Raw genomic sequence first — 14187 nt, 5'->3', positions numbered from 1 at the left:
CCCCATAGGCCAATGCCGGCGGACTTTTTCGACGACTGGCTTTTCACGCCCACGCTTTCAGCCAGCACGTTCCGGGGGTTCGACTCGGATGAGGAACCGACACGAGACGCCCGTTCCCCGGAGGGGTCACCCTCGGGATCTGCCTCAGAACCCTCGTATTGGTGGGATGATCGACCAGAGGAGCAGTGGCGCAGGAAGTGGCTGGAGGGTCCAGGACGAGCTACGCCTACAGAAGGAAGCGAGGGAGAGACCGACATGGACTTTTTCAGGGACAACCAGGGTCTCGAGCACGGCGGCACGGAGATGGAAGCAGAGGTGACCGTCGTTGACGAGAGCAGGGAGGAAGAACCGGGAGTCTGCGGATGGAGGCCGGCCACGGGAAGCGAACTGTACCCGACATTCGTCCCTTTGACACTGCAGCACCCAGTTCCCGCACCGGAGGGAGGGGAGGGGGGAAGGGGGGGCTTTGAGGGGGGGATGGATGTCAGGGGTTCAGGAGCAGAGGCGAGGGCAAGGGAGGAAACAGAGAGCGAGGGGGAGGAGGCAGAAGAAAGGATGAGTGACGACGACGACCCGAGATCTCCGAGTCTGTCCAGTGAATCAGAAGATTAACAAAGAGGAGCACCAGTGGCAAGGGCAAGGGGGGAGACTAGGGGGACACCCCAGGAAGAAAGAGCCAGAGGGGACTCAGAGGGGAGCAGTTGGAGATCGGGACCTACGTCACCGCCAGAGAGTAGGGAAGAGGAAGAGCGCCTGGGAACTAGCGCTGGCAGCTCACAACAGGAGGGAGGGCACGAGTCAGGAGTGGCCACACCTTCATCGGGGAGCGAAGTGACGGTTAGACGGAAAGTGGAAGGTTGGGCGCGCGCGCCAAGTTCAAATGCACAGGAAGGTGGCGCAGTAGGCAGCCCGGAAAGAGAGCCAGGTCCTAAAGCCCGGCGCAAGGAGACAGGGGAGTCAGGGGGGTCAGCGTCAGAAGAATCCCGGAAGGGAGAGACCCAGGGGGGCAGAGGGACCCAGAGGAGAACTGTCAGGCGGAAAAGGTGGAGCAGGGCTAGGATATTAAGTTGGTGCGCAAGGGGCGGAGACTCAGAAGGAGCTTCGCCGACCTAAGCATTAGGCGTAGGGTTGCACGCAGCAGCTCAAGAATGGAGACTGTAACTCAATAAAGACTTTTAATCAACAACCGCTGGCTAGCGTGATCCTCTGTGAGCTAGGATCTGGAAGTAACCCTGACACCGTTAATACCCAGGGAAACCGTGCTTCACAAGATGGAAAATTCGCAAGACGAAAAAACTCGCAGAATGAGTTACTTTCGTCTTGCGAGGCACCACTGTATGTATATTTCTTGTGCCACAGGCCTGTGCCCTTTAAATAAGCTAGCAACATCCCTGCGATCCAGGAGAGGGCCCCCCACAAGGCAAGGTGAGATGACTGCCTAGGGTGGCAGGAGCCACAGGGACAGCAGCAGATCCAATGTCCAAGGAATGTGTTGCCCGCTGCTGCCACGTTGGCAGCAACAACTGTGGTGGGTTTGCTTCCTCCTTGGCAGCCCCAGAATGCTTCCCCTACCGTGGCCTCGCCTTATCTCCTCCCACCCTGCTTCCCCACGTGGATCCTCCCTCTTGTTCCTGAGGTGGATCTTCACTCACTCCTTCTGCACTGGCCGGGGGGGGGGGACACCATTTGTGGTTTGCCTCAGGTGCCAAATTGTCTTGCACCAGTCCTGCAACTAGAATTGTCATTGAGGTTTGCGTGAAGGAAAGCTCATCCAAGGTTAGCAGAGTCTGTGATCCACCTTCCAGTGGGTGTTCTGCTGCCCCGTGTGGTTGAACTAAATTGCAAGCTGAATCACCTGCCTGGGCACTTAAAGAGCCTCAGTCAAAGTTAGCCATTGGACCTGCCAAATCCTGCGCAGGAAGGACTGTGATGGGACATCCTGTTTGAGGTAAACTTTACCTGAGCCACAAGGTCCTGGTGCATTCTGGTGCCCTGTTCTGATTCTGTCTAGTCCTAACTCCTGCTCAGAGCTTTGAAAGTTCATTTTTAAAATGAGCCAATTCACATTTGGAATGTCCATAGCAAACTATGGCAAGTTCTTAAAGAAATGGGAGTGCCTGGTCACCTCATCTGTCTCCTGAGAAACCTATATGTGGGACAAGAAGCTACAGTTAGAACTGGATATGGAACAACTGATTGGTTCAAAATTGGGAAAGGAGTACGACAAGGCTGTATATTGTCTCCCTGCTTATTTAACTTATATGCAGAATTCATCATGCGAAAGGCTGGGCTGGATGAATCCCAAGCCGGAATTAAGATCGCCGGAAGAAATATCAACAACCTCAGATATGCAGATGACACAACCTTGATGGCAGAAAATGAGGAGGAATTAAAGAACCTCTTAATGAGGGTGAAAGAGGAGAGCGCAAAATATGGTCTGAAGCTCAACATCAAAAAACGAAAATCATTGCCACTGGTCCCATCACCTCCTGGCAAATAGAAGGGGAAGAAATGGAGGCAGTGAGAGATTTTACTTTCTTGGGCTCCATGATCACTGCAGATGGTGATAGCAGTCAGGAAATTAAAAGACGCCTGCTTCTTGGGAGAAAAGCAATGACAAACCTAGACAGCATCTTAAAAAGCAGAGACATCACCTTGCCAATAAAGGTCCATATAGTTAAAGCTATGATTTTCCCAGTAGTGATGTATAGAAGTGAGAGCTGGACCATAAAGAAGGCTGATCGCCGAAGAATGGATGCTTTTGAATTATGGTGCTGGAGGAGACTCTTGAGACTCCCATGGACTGCAAGAAGATCAAACCTATCCATTCTGAAGGAAATCAGCCCTGAGTGCTCACTGGAAGGACAGATCGTGAAGTTGAGGCTCCAATACTTTGGCCACCTCATGAGAAGAGAAGACTCCCTGGGAAAGACCCTGATGTTGGGAAAGATTGAAGGCACAAGGAGAAGGGGACGACAGAGGACAAGATGGTTGGACAGTGTTCTCGAAGCTACTAGCATGAGTTTGACCAAACTGCGGGAGGCAGTGGAAGACAGAAGTGCCTGGCGGGCTCTGGTCCATGGGGTCACAAAGAGTCGGACACAACTAAACAACAACAAAAGGATCTAATTCCAGTTCATGTCCGTCCCGCTGCAAAAAAAATAAAAAAAAAATGAGCTAGTTCAGTTCAAGTTCATCCAAATGATTCTCAGCAAATTTCCTTCAGCATTCAGATTGTTAGATCCCACTGTGCTGAAATATAAAACATACTTAAAAAGAATAAGAAACCATCAAAATACACACTCAATGGGAAGTGAATGGTTTAGTTGATTTTTCCCAACAATTATGATTTTTAAGATTAAAAGCCTATGGAGTCAAAAAGGAGGAGGGAACACACATAAGAGAATGAATTTGAACTAGAAAGGGTTAAAAATTCTACCACAAAACTTACCATAATTCACACATAGTTCATTCAGTTGTAGTTCAAAGATTCCTGAACCAATTCAGTGAATGTCATTAAAGCAAAGAAGGCACCCCCAACAAGGCAATAGCTTTTGCAGAAGAGTAGCAAAATTTCTTGGATGTGTCCTCAAATCACTAGCTGTGGCTGGATTCAGTGCTAGACTTAAAATGTATGCTTTCCCAGGGTTCAGCAAATGGAAAACAGATTATCAAAACAAGCTTTGAATATATTTTCCCTTGAAGAAATGCAGATTAAAAATATTTCCATCCCCAACACTGTTCTTGAAGGGATACTGACTGATTGCTTTAATCAAAGGATTTGGAAGAAATTAGCTCCTCTGTATCACAAAAGGAAACTCCTCCACATGGCTTATTCAAATTATTTTCAAGAAAGAAACAGAGAAGACTACATGTCTCTTACATCGCTGGGGTAACGGTGCCACAACATCTTATTAAGCTTCAGTCCCAGGAAAACAGATTAGCTGTGCAAAGAATATTCTACTCTCTATTACCTTCTTGAATGTTTGCAGCTTTCCAAATAGAGTTGATAAATAAATGAGAGTAATTTGAAGAGTCAGTGTTCGAGATGCTAGTCTATTACAATGTATTCCTGTATTTTCTCCCCACCTTGGTGATTATTTCTCCTTGAGAATAATGTGCTACAAGTTCACTGACTGATCTGAGACTGAGGTTTATAGCTGAGCCTCAGTGTTCCATGGCTACAGAATAGGAACAATGCCATCTCTGTAGTATAAATGCAACATAGCACGTTTTGTATATGGCTGAAATGGGATGTCCTTTGGAATCATCCCGCGTGAACCTGATGTACCACTTCATCCTCCTTCCCCCCCAAATTGCCACAATGAAGTGTCTTAACTTGAACCATCTGCTTGCATGAAGTCCCTTTTTCCTGTTTGTGACATATACGAGAGTGAGTTCTCCTGTCGCAACATTGCCCACCAGCTCATTCTATGGGATGCCAAGCTCTACTCATTCATGTGCAACACTGTTCCCATGCTCATTTGTGAAATATTTTCGTCCATAACAGCCAGAGCTCAGTGACAGATCATCTGCTCTGCATGCAGAACAGCTCAGGTCCAGCCCATCATATCTCCAGGCAGGACTGGGAATGTCTCCTGTCTGAAACCCTGGAGAGCTGCTGCCAGTCGGTGTAAACAATACTGAGCTTGATAGACCAATGGTCTAATTCAGTCGGGCAGCTTCCTGTGTGCCCCCTCCCCAGCCGTGCTCTATATTCCCAGCACCAGAATGTCCTATGCCTTTGCTTCCCCCTCTGTTCAGCTACACAGAAGCCAGGTGGGAATCAAGATCCTGCTGGCACGTGTTGAACACTTTCCTCCCCCACATCAACCACAGAGAAATTTATCTCAGCATTCAGCTGAAACAATTGCAAATCATTTTCTATGCCCTTGTACAGCAGCAATTAAAAGCCTGTGGCCAGCTCCCCTCATCAATTAAACATCATAAAGAACAACACAGTTTAATTTGTTACAACATTTTTATTTTATTTATTTATTTATTACTTTTTGGCTTTCTGCTTCTGACTAGGAGTCTCTGGCTGGGCTCCAAATGTATAAAGCATCTCCATCTTGGAGCTGGTTCCCATGGCAACTTGAATCAAGTGATACAGGCAGTGGGGCTGAGGGGCTGTCCCTGATCGAGTGACGTGGAGCTCTCTGGTGACAGTTTCAGCTCTTGACCAGGATGGTGAGCCAGTCATTTGGGCTGAACGTGTGAGCTGATCTGAGAAGCAGGCCGTTAAATAAAGAGCCTCCTGTTTTATTGGTTTGATGGAAACTTACATTTCCTCTGCCAACTAATCTAGGGCACAGAAAACTGTGATTGCAAGAGGTAATATCTTAAATATGTACCAGGGGCATGAAAGGTCTGTAAGACTGACATTCCCTCATAAGCCACCTTCTGGTGCTGCAAGCTAGTGGTGGGCAAGCCAGAGGCCAAGAAGAATAAGAGGAGGCTGCTGGATCAGGCCAGTGGATCATCTCATCCAGCATCCTGTTCTCCCAGTGCCCCTGAGCACAAGAGCACTCTGCACTCCTGCGATCTCCAGCAACTGGGATTCAGGTGTGTTGTTGCCTCTGACCATGGTGGCTCAGCCCTCCTGGCTGGTAGACAAGGACAGCTTTATCCTCTCCTCCATGAATGTGTCTAATCCTCTTTTAAAGCAATCCAAGTTGGTGGCCATAGTTTAACTGTGCACTGTGTGAAGTAGGTCTTTTTTCCTGAGAGAGGAATGTGTCCATTTTTTTATAAGTTCTATCGTGGAACGTCTTCCTTAACTTTTCTCTAAATTCATTGGAGGTTTGTAAGCAGAGGTGAGACGGCCATCTATCGTGGATGCTTTAGCTGAGATTCCTGCATTGTAGGGGGTTGGACTAGATGACCCTTGGGGTCCCTTCCAATTCTATGATTACATAATTCTGTGAAATGGTGTGGTGCGTCTCTTATTTTTGCTTAGTAGGCTACATAGCAGCCATGCAAAAATCAGAGAAACTTGCGGGATTTCCTTCTTCAGGTGCAAGAATAACATGTCTAATCTGAAAAGAGCTCTGGTAGACCAAATACATTTCTAGTCTCGTTTCCCACAGTGGGCAACCACTATCTCTTGGGAAGCCTACAACTGGTCCTGAGGGTGAATTGCTGCATAATTGCTCCAGATGGGTTGGCTGGGTAGGAGGTTTGCTGCATAATTGCTCCAGATGGATTGGCTGATACGTTCTCAACAAGGGAGGTCATTAGAATGTGTCAGTCCCTGCTCTTACTTAACGATGGGGACTGGTGTGAGGTCTGTCTGTGAAAGAATTTTAAAAGAGTGAATACAGTCAGAGACCTCTGAGTTCTAGAGGCATCCTGCTACAATACAAGTGGTTCCATCTGTGCGAAATCAGCAGGGAAACCTAACAAATTCACATTTGCAGGGAACCCAGAATGCTCGTTTACAAAGCTATTGTAGTACCAACATTAGTTCGCTTGTGAAGCATGGACCACTTATAAACTCTCACCCAGAAACCTCTTCTTCTTTGGTAATCCCTCATAGCCAAGTAAGATTGTCTTTCATGAACAAGGTCTTAATAGTGAGTCCATAAGTGACTGTGGAGGCCAGTTCTGGATCCACACGTCCTTCCACAGTTGGGACAGAGTCTTTAAACCTCTTGAAAGAGTCTTTAAACCTCTTTTGTTGACCACCAACATTATGCTTTCTATTTTTAAGTTCAGAATAGAGTAGTTGCTCTGGAAGACGATCATCAGGCATCCGCACAACATGACCAGTCCAACGAAGCTGATGTTAAAGAATCATTGCTTCAACACTGGTGATCTTTGCTTCTTCCAGTACACTGGCATTAGTTCACCTGTCTTCCCAAGTGATATGTAGAATTTTTTGGAGACAGCATTGATGGAATCTTTCAAGGAGTTGAAGATGGCATTTGTAAGTGGTCCATGTTTCACAAACATACAGTAAGGTTGGTAGTACAATAGCTTTGTAAAGAAGCATTTTGGCTTCCCTGTGAATGTCCTGGTCCTCAAACAAGTTGCACTCGCAGAGCTCAGGTGATGCTGCATTTCTGCATCAATGTTGGCCGTTGTAGAAAGATAGCTGCCCAGGTAAGAGAAATGTTTGACATACTCCAATGTTACATCATTAAGTTGGATTTGTGGCACTGCAGAGGGGTTGTTTTGGGCTTGTTGGTGCATTTGTAAGAGGACCTCAGTAGCTACGGGGTAGTTGTGGTTAAAGAGATGCTGATAATGTTCTTTCTATAGCAATGCAATAGCTTATCTTTTAGAAGTGTGGTACCGTCTGCTGAGCGTAGGGGGCATATGCCATGATTTATTGGGCCATAGATGGTCTTTGTGGCTTTAAAGAAACTGTGCATCATGAGTGTCGCTAAGTGCTGGATCTCTTGAGCTTTTTTTTTGTCCACCAGGTGTTCTTTAGTTCTCTTGTTCTTCTTTGAACCTCAGCCTTAGCGTTGGCATAGGTTTTTTTCTTAGTGGCATAGTTTCTAACTCTTTGCCAGATCTGAAAGGCCTTCCTTTTCTTGTCAATAATGTGTTCAGTCTCACTACCATTCTCATCAAACCAATGCAAAGTTTGTTCACAGGCTGCAATAATGGATGTATTTAGTATTGTATTAATATTATATTATATTATATTATATTATATTATATTATATTATATTATATTATATTATATTATATTATATTATGTTATGTTATGTTATGTTATGTTATGTTATGTTATGTTATGTTATGTTATGTTATGTTATGTTATGTTATGTTATGTTATGTTATGTTATGTTATATTATATTATATTATATTATATTATATTATATTATATTATATTATATTATATTATATTATATTATATTATATTATAATTATATTACCATATATGGAATATAGTACAGTGGTACCTCGGGTTACATACGCTTCAGGTTACAGACTCTGCTAACCCAGAAATAGCGCTTCAGGTTAAGAACTTTGCTTCAGGATGAGATTTCTGTAATCATGCTGTGGTGAAGTGGCAGCAAAAGGAGGCCCCATTAGCTAAAGTGGTGCTTCAGGTTAAGAACAGTTTCATGGTTAAGAACAGACCTCTGGAACGAATTAAGTACTTAACCTGAGGTACCACTGTAATGGATGTCCAGTGTTCCTTGATGTTATCATGGAACTCCGAAAGCAGGTGGTCCTTACAGGTATGTCCCCACTATGGAAGGATGTGTGGTTCCAGAGTTGGCCTCCACAGTCACTTATGGACACACTGTTATGACCATATTCATGGAAGACAATCTTAATTGGCTACAAGTGATCACCAAAGAAGTAGTAGAAGATTGTTTTTACACATACTTTATAAGTTGTTGCCTGATTCTTTATTAAACAGGGTACGGAGGGGGAAGCAAGATTACTGTGTAGCTGGACTTGCTCAAAACAAGGTTTTATAGTCTAATTCCTATGCTTTCCATTTTTGCTGCGGATGATTGAATTTTAAAACTCTTTTCAACCAACACATGTAGAGACCTGAAAGGATGAATTGCAATTAATATACCCTCCCCTACCTATTAAAACCCATCCCACACCATCTGTATTGGCATTCTGCTGGCTTTTGAAGTTGCACCTGTTTACGCAGGCATTCTCTGGATCTTCCAATCCAAGCCTCCTGTTTTAATTGCTGTGTCATTTTAGTGCAATTGTCTTATCTGTTTTATTATAGACGTCTATATTTTAAATGTTTGCGCAACTGGTTTTTATACTTGGTAAACCACTTACCCAAGGCCAATTTTATTACGTGGTATGTAAATCAAATCCTCACTATCTTGGCAAGCAGCGCTCACTCTCTGTCTCACTCTCTCTTTCTCTCTCCCCTGAACTGGTGCAGGGGGAGCAGGACTATTGCTTTGATAGAAGCACTATGCTGTTTATCTGCATCTCAACATATACGTTTCCAACGAAATCAAATCCTGTAAAAAACATCTCCTGTAACCTACAAGGAATCCCAACCCTGGTAAATGATGTCCTTAGAATACTTCTGCACTCAGAAAAGTAGGGAGCACATAACTACATTGATGTAGATTGGAGTACTTTAATGATATACCCAGATATACAGATACATACGTATATACAGTGGCGTAGCGTGGGGGGTGCCAGGGGTGCCGGCCGCACCGGGCGCAACATCTGGGGGGGGCGCGCTCGCTGCCTCCGGAGTCGCCGAAGAGCCTCGGGCGCAGGCTGTAGCGGAGCCGCATGTCTCGCGGAACCGACGAGCTGTGTGCGCGTCCGGGCTGAAGGCGCCCGGCAGGCAGCGGCTCTCAGCGCTCGCCGCGGAGGACGCGCCAGGCAGCCCCTCCTCACAGCCCCGCCTCCGCCGGTGCTGCTGCAGCTGCTGGGCCGTTGCATTTTCCTCGCCTCTCTGCCCCCCTCCTCCTCCGGGCAAGCGGCGTCGTTTGGGCGGCAGCGCTAGCGGCAACTCGCAGGTTAGGGGTTAGGGGGGGGCGCAAATTACGTGCCTTGCCCCGGGTTAGGGGGCGCAAATTACTTGTGTTGCCCTGGGTGCTGACAACTCACGCTACGCCGCTCCGTATATACATATATTCATATATATGTTTGTGTGTGTGTGTATTTCTTCAACATTTATTAATTACATTTATATTGCAGCTTTCCTCAGAAGAGCTCAAAGTGGTGTATATGGTTCTCTCCCTGATCCGTTTTATCCTCACAACAACCCGGTGAGGTAAGTTAGACTAAGAGGCAGTCACTGGTGGGGAGGAGTTAATTTAAAAACATCGTCAGAGCACTCATAAAGAAGACTCAGGAGACCACAACAGGAGAGGGATTTATTTATTGCAATATTGTAAAACTATACACACTGCCCAAGGTTGCGCCCCAAGGAAGTCATTTTAGTGCTGCTAATGTAGTGGTTTGACTTCACCCCTGGAGGTACACTCCATGGTCTCTCAAGACAGATGGATGCCAACAAGACAATCTGCAAATAACAAAATAGTCTGTTCAGGAAAGTTTCCTAAGCTGGAAAGATCATCTCCCTCTGCTCTTCTGAGCAGGTCTACAGGCTCAATCAGTGGCCTTCCTCCTTGATACCAGAGCCTTGGCTGACCTTGACATGCAAAGCATGGCCCTGCAGGTTTGGCCTTCTGCCAGCTCCATGTGCCAAGAATTAAAGGTATCCCATGGCCCCCCAAAATCAGTTTGGCACTGGGTGCCCCAAGAGTACACTGAGTACACCACCAGATGTAAAAAACAAAACCCTGAACCAAAAGTCAATTAAACCAATCAAAATTGCCACTTCTGCAGAATGTTCCCAGCAGTATGAAGTAGGCAAACAAAGGGAGCCCCAAGGCCAAACAAGGACTCCCAAAAAAAATTCCAATTCAGCCCCCCCAAAGCTGACTAGCAGAAGCCCATATTGCAACAGGAAGACACTGCATGAAGCAAAGGGGAGCATTTTGGAAGGAGCTGGCTTATAAAGCCTAGTCTTTCTCCCCAACCAGCCTGATTGGCCACAGAGACCATTTGGTCATTCCCAACTCCTCCAACAGGCTCTACCATCCAGAGGAGGAGTTGGAGGTATGACAAATATGGTTCCCCCTTGAGGAGAGGAACCTCATAGGCAGATGTAAATTTTTGTCATCATGCACAGCAAAGTTTTACCAGTTTCAAACTCAGGTAGCAGTTAAAAGTTTGTACACAGTTGCCTCTGTTCTCCCCAGCCCCTGAGCATGTTGTCAACTCTGCTCTTGATGTCTTGAAAGCAGTGCCAAGGCTCCCATGTCAAAACATAAAGGTGGTTGCTTTCAATTTATAGATAGGAAAGGGGAGTTTGATTCCTTTGTGCTCCATAAGAGCTGGACAGTAAAACTTTAATCCCTAGAAGAGTTGAAGCAGTAGACTTTATGGGGAATAAAAATCCTTCCTGTCAATGATGTCAGATCACATATAACTCAAACCTCTATACAATTTACACCCAGTTTGCAAAAAGGAGAACATGGTGTGTCTTCTGTTGTTGGGGCAATCTGATCTCATTAGGCCAACCCTCTGCAATGATAATTAGTGTTACATGACATTCCAAATCTGCTACTGTTACTAGTCCATTTTTTTTATTTATTTTTTTGCTACTAGCTGATATACATTCTCTTTCCACTTCCTCCTCTGGGGAAAAAAAAAACATTCAGAGAGCTGTCTCCATCTGAAGGGGCAGTAGAATATTAAGGAGTTTTGCTGCAAATTGGAGAGAGTGTGAATATGCATCCCATTTCTGATCATACTCCTTGCTTTCAATAGCAGTAACGGAACAACATTTAGGGATGTGCATGGAGCAAGAGATTTGGGCTTATTTTCTGCTGCTCACAAACAACCTCATTTTTAAAATAAAATAAACCTGCCTGCCAAAAAGCCAGATTAGATGCTGAGTTTCCTGGATGATAATGAATAATTGTTTTAGCAATGCTTTGCAGAAGGTGTTCTTTTTTCTTTATTTCTTTTAAAAACAAGAATACATGCATGTATTCTCCTACCTACACAATAACTTTCTGACTTCCTTTGGTGCGAATTGACCAACTCAAATCCTTTGCACAATGTTAGGCTTATTACAATGTTGATTCCATACAATATAATTTTGTGGGTTGTGATACATAAGTAGCAGCCAAGTACAACATTCCTTGTTTTCCTAGAGTGGACATGTGGGGGAATGTTTGGTCCAGCCAGTCGAAAACTTCCTGTTTCCTCCTGGCTTGGACATACTTCCTTTGGCATGTGACTAGAAGTGGGCATAGAATCATAGAATCATAGAGTTGGAATAGACCACAAGGGCCACCGAGTCCAACCCCCTGCCAAGCAGGAAACACCATCAGAGCACTCCTGACATATGGTTGTCAAGCCTCTGCTTAAAGACCTCCAAAGTAGGAGACTCCACCACACTCCTTGGCAGTAAATTCCACTGTCAAACAGCTCTTACTGTCAGGAAGTTCTTCCTAATGTTTAGGTGGAATCTTCTTTCTTGTAGTTTGGATCCATTGCTCCGTGTCCGCTTCTCTGGAGCAGCAGAAGACAACCTTTCTCCCTCCTCTATGTGACATCCTTTTATATATTTGAACATGGCTATCATATCACCCCTTAACCTCCTCTTCTCCAGGCTAAACATGCCCAGTGTGATCCTGTCCTCTGGGGTGTTAGCCACCCCTCCCAGTTTGGTGTCATCTGTAATTTGATCAGGAAGCCCTTGAGTCCATCATCCAAGTCGTTGATAAGGATGTTGAATAAGACCGGGCCCAAGACAGAACCCTGTGGCACCCTACTAGTCACTCTTCTCCAGGATGAAGAGGAACCATTGATGAGCACCCTTTGGGTTCGGTCAGTCAGCCAGTTACAAATCCACTGAGTGGTAGCATAGTCAAGACCGCATTTTACCAGCTTCTTTACAAGAATATCACGGGGCACCTTGTCAAATGCCGTGCTGAAATCAAGGTAGGCTACATCCACTGCGTTCCCTTCATCTACCAGGCTTGTAATTCTGTCAAAAAACGAGATCAGGTTAGTCTGACATGACTTATTTTTCAGAAATCCATGCTGACTATTGGTGATCACAGCATTCCTTTCTAGGTGCTCACAGACTGTTTGCTTAATGATCTGCTCCAGAATCTTCCCTGGTATGTCAGATTGACTGGGCAGTAATTATTTGGGTCCTCTCTTTTCCCCTTTTTGAAAATAGGGACAACATTTGCCCTCCTCCAGTCTGCCGGGACTTCGCCTGTTCTCCAGGAATTCTCAAAGATGACTGCCAGTGGTTCTGAGATCACATCTGCCAGTTCTTTTAATACTCTTGGATGCAGTTCATCTGGCCCTGGAGATTTGAATACATCTAAACTAGCATGACCTTACCTGTCCAGGTAACAAAAGGGACAGGGCATGCAGACCCCTCTCTCTATTTGACTTCCTCCATTGGAACAGCAGCTTTTAGCTGGAAATGCTCTGTTGGCTTCCAGCCAAAGAGGACACTGGGTCTATCTCTATATGGGATAGATCCACATATATATACTTTGTAACTATGTCTGCCTTCAGGGATCCAACTGTGAAGTGAATGAGTAAACTACTTTTATATATTTTACACAAGATTGTGGTGTGTTTATTCTTTTAAGAGGGATATAAGAGAACTCACCATGAATCTAATATTGAGAGGCTTAAACAAGCTTGCAAACAGCTATCTGCTGTGCATTTAAAAGGGGAATGCAAAACTCTGCTAAGTTATGGAACTTGCTAGCACAAGTTAGGAAGGATATTAATAAACAATATATTCTCTCCTGCCTCCCTGAACATTCCAACAAATTTTTCAATAGGGGATTGCTCTGTGAATTCATAAAGAATCAAAGCCAGGAAGAAGAAGACAGTTGAAAGTAGCTGCTCCTGGATCAGATGAAGGGTCTCATCCCTTGCTGAAAAAGACTGGCTATCCCTAAGGGGAGGCGTGCAAGTAGTCAAAGACACCATTATCCTTAAGTGGTAAGAACCTTATCATATATTTCCTGGTCATCCCAAGATGTGCTATCTTAACTTAATCACTTAACATCAGTCATTCTTCCCAATTCAGCATTAAACATAATAATTCCTCGCATTACATATTTAAATCCTAGGCCTAGCTGGCAATTGCAATCTTTTTCCAATCAATTTAACTTGATGTATTTAGCTAAATAGTCATTAAATTTATCCCATTCTTCCTGATACTCCTCCTCCTTCTGGTCACGGACTCTTCCGGTCAAGTCGGCCAGCTCCGAAAAGCCCATCATCTTCACCTGCCATTCTTCCACAGTTGGCAGTTCCTGCATTTTCCACTTCTTAGCTAGTAAAATTCGAGCGGCAGTTGTGGCATACAAAAACAATCTAACATCTTTCTTGGGCAATTCCAAACCTGTTATTCCAAGAAGAAAGGCCTCAGGTTTCTTTATAAATATATATTTCAACATTTTCTTCAATTCATTATAAATCTTTTCCCAGAAGTCTTTCACCTTGGGGCAGGTCCACCACAGGTGATTAAAAGTTCCTTCTTTTTCTTTACATTGCCAACATAGGTTATCAAAGTTATGATAAATCTTTCCTAGTTTTACAGGGTCAGATAGCATCTATACATCATTTTCATTATATTCTCCTTTAACATTGTACATGCAGTGAACTTAACCCCT

The sequence above is a fragment of the Podarcis vaucheri genome (assembly GCF_965113315.1).
Source record: "Podarcis vaucheri genome assembly, chromosome: 14".
NCBI classification, from domain to species: Eukaryota; Metazoa; Chordata; class Lepidosauria; order Squamata; family Lacertidae; genus Podarcis; species Podarcis vaucheri.
This window is presented reverse-complemented; position numbering follows the sequence as displayed.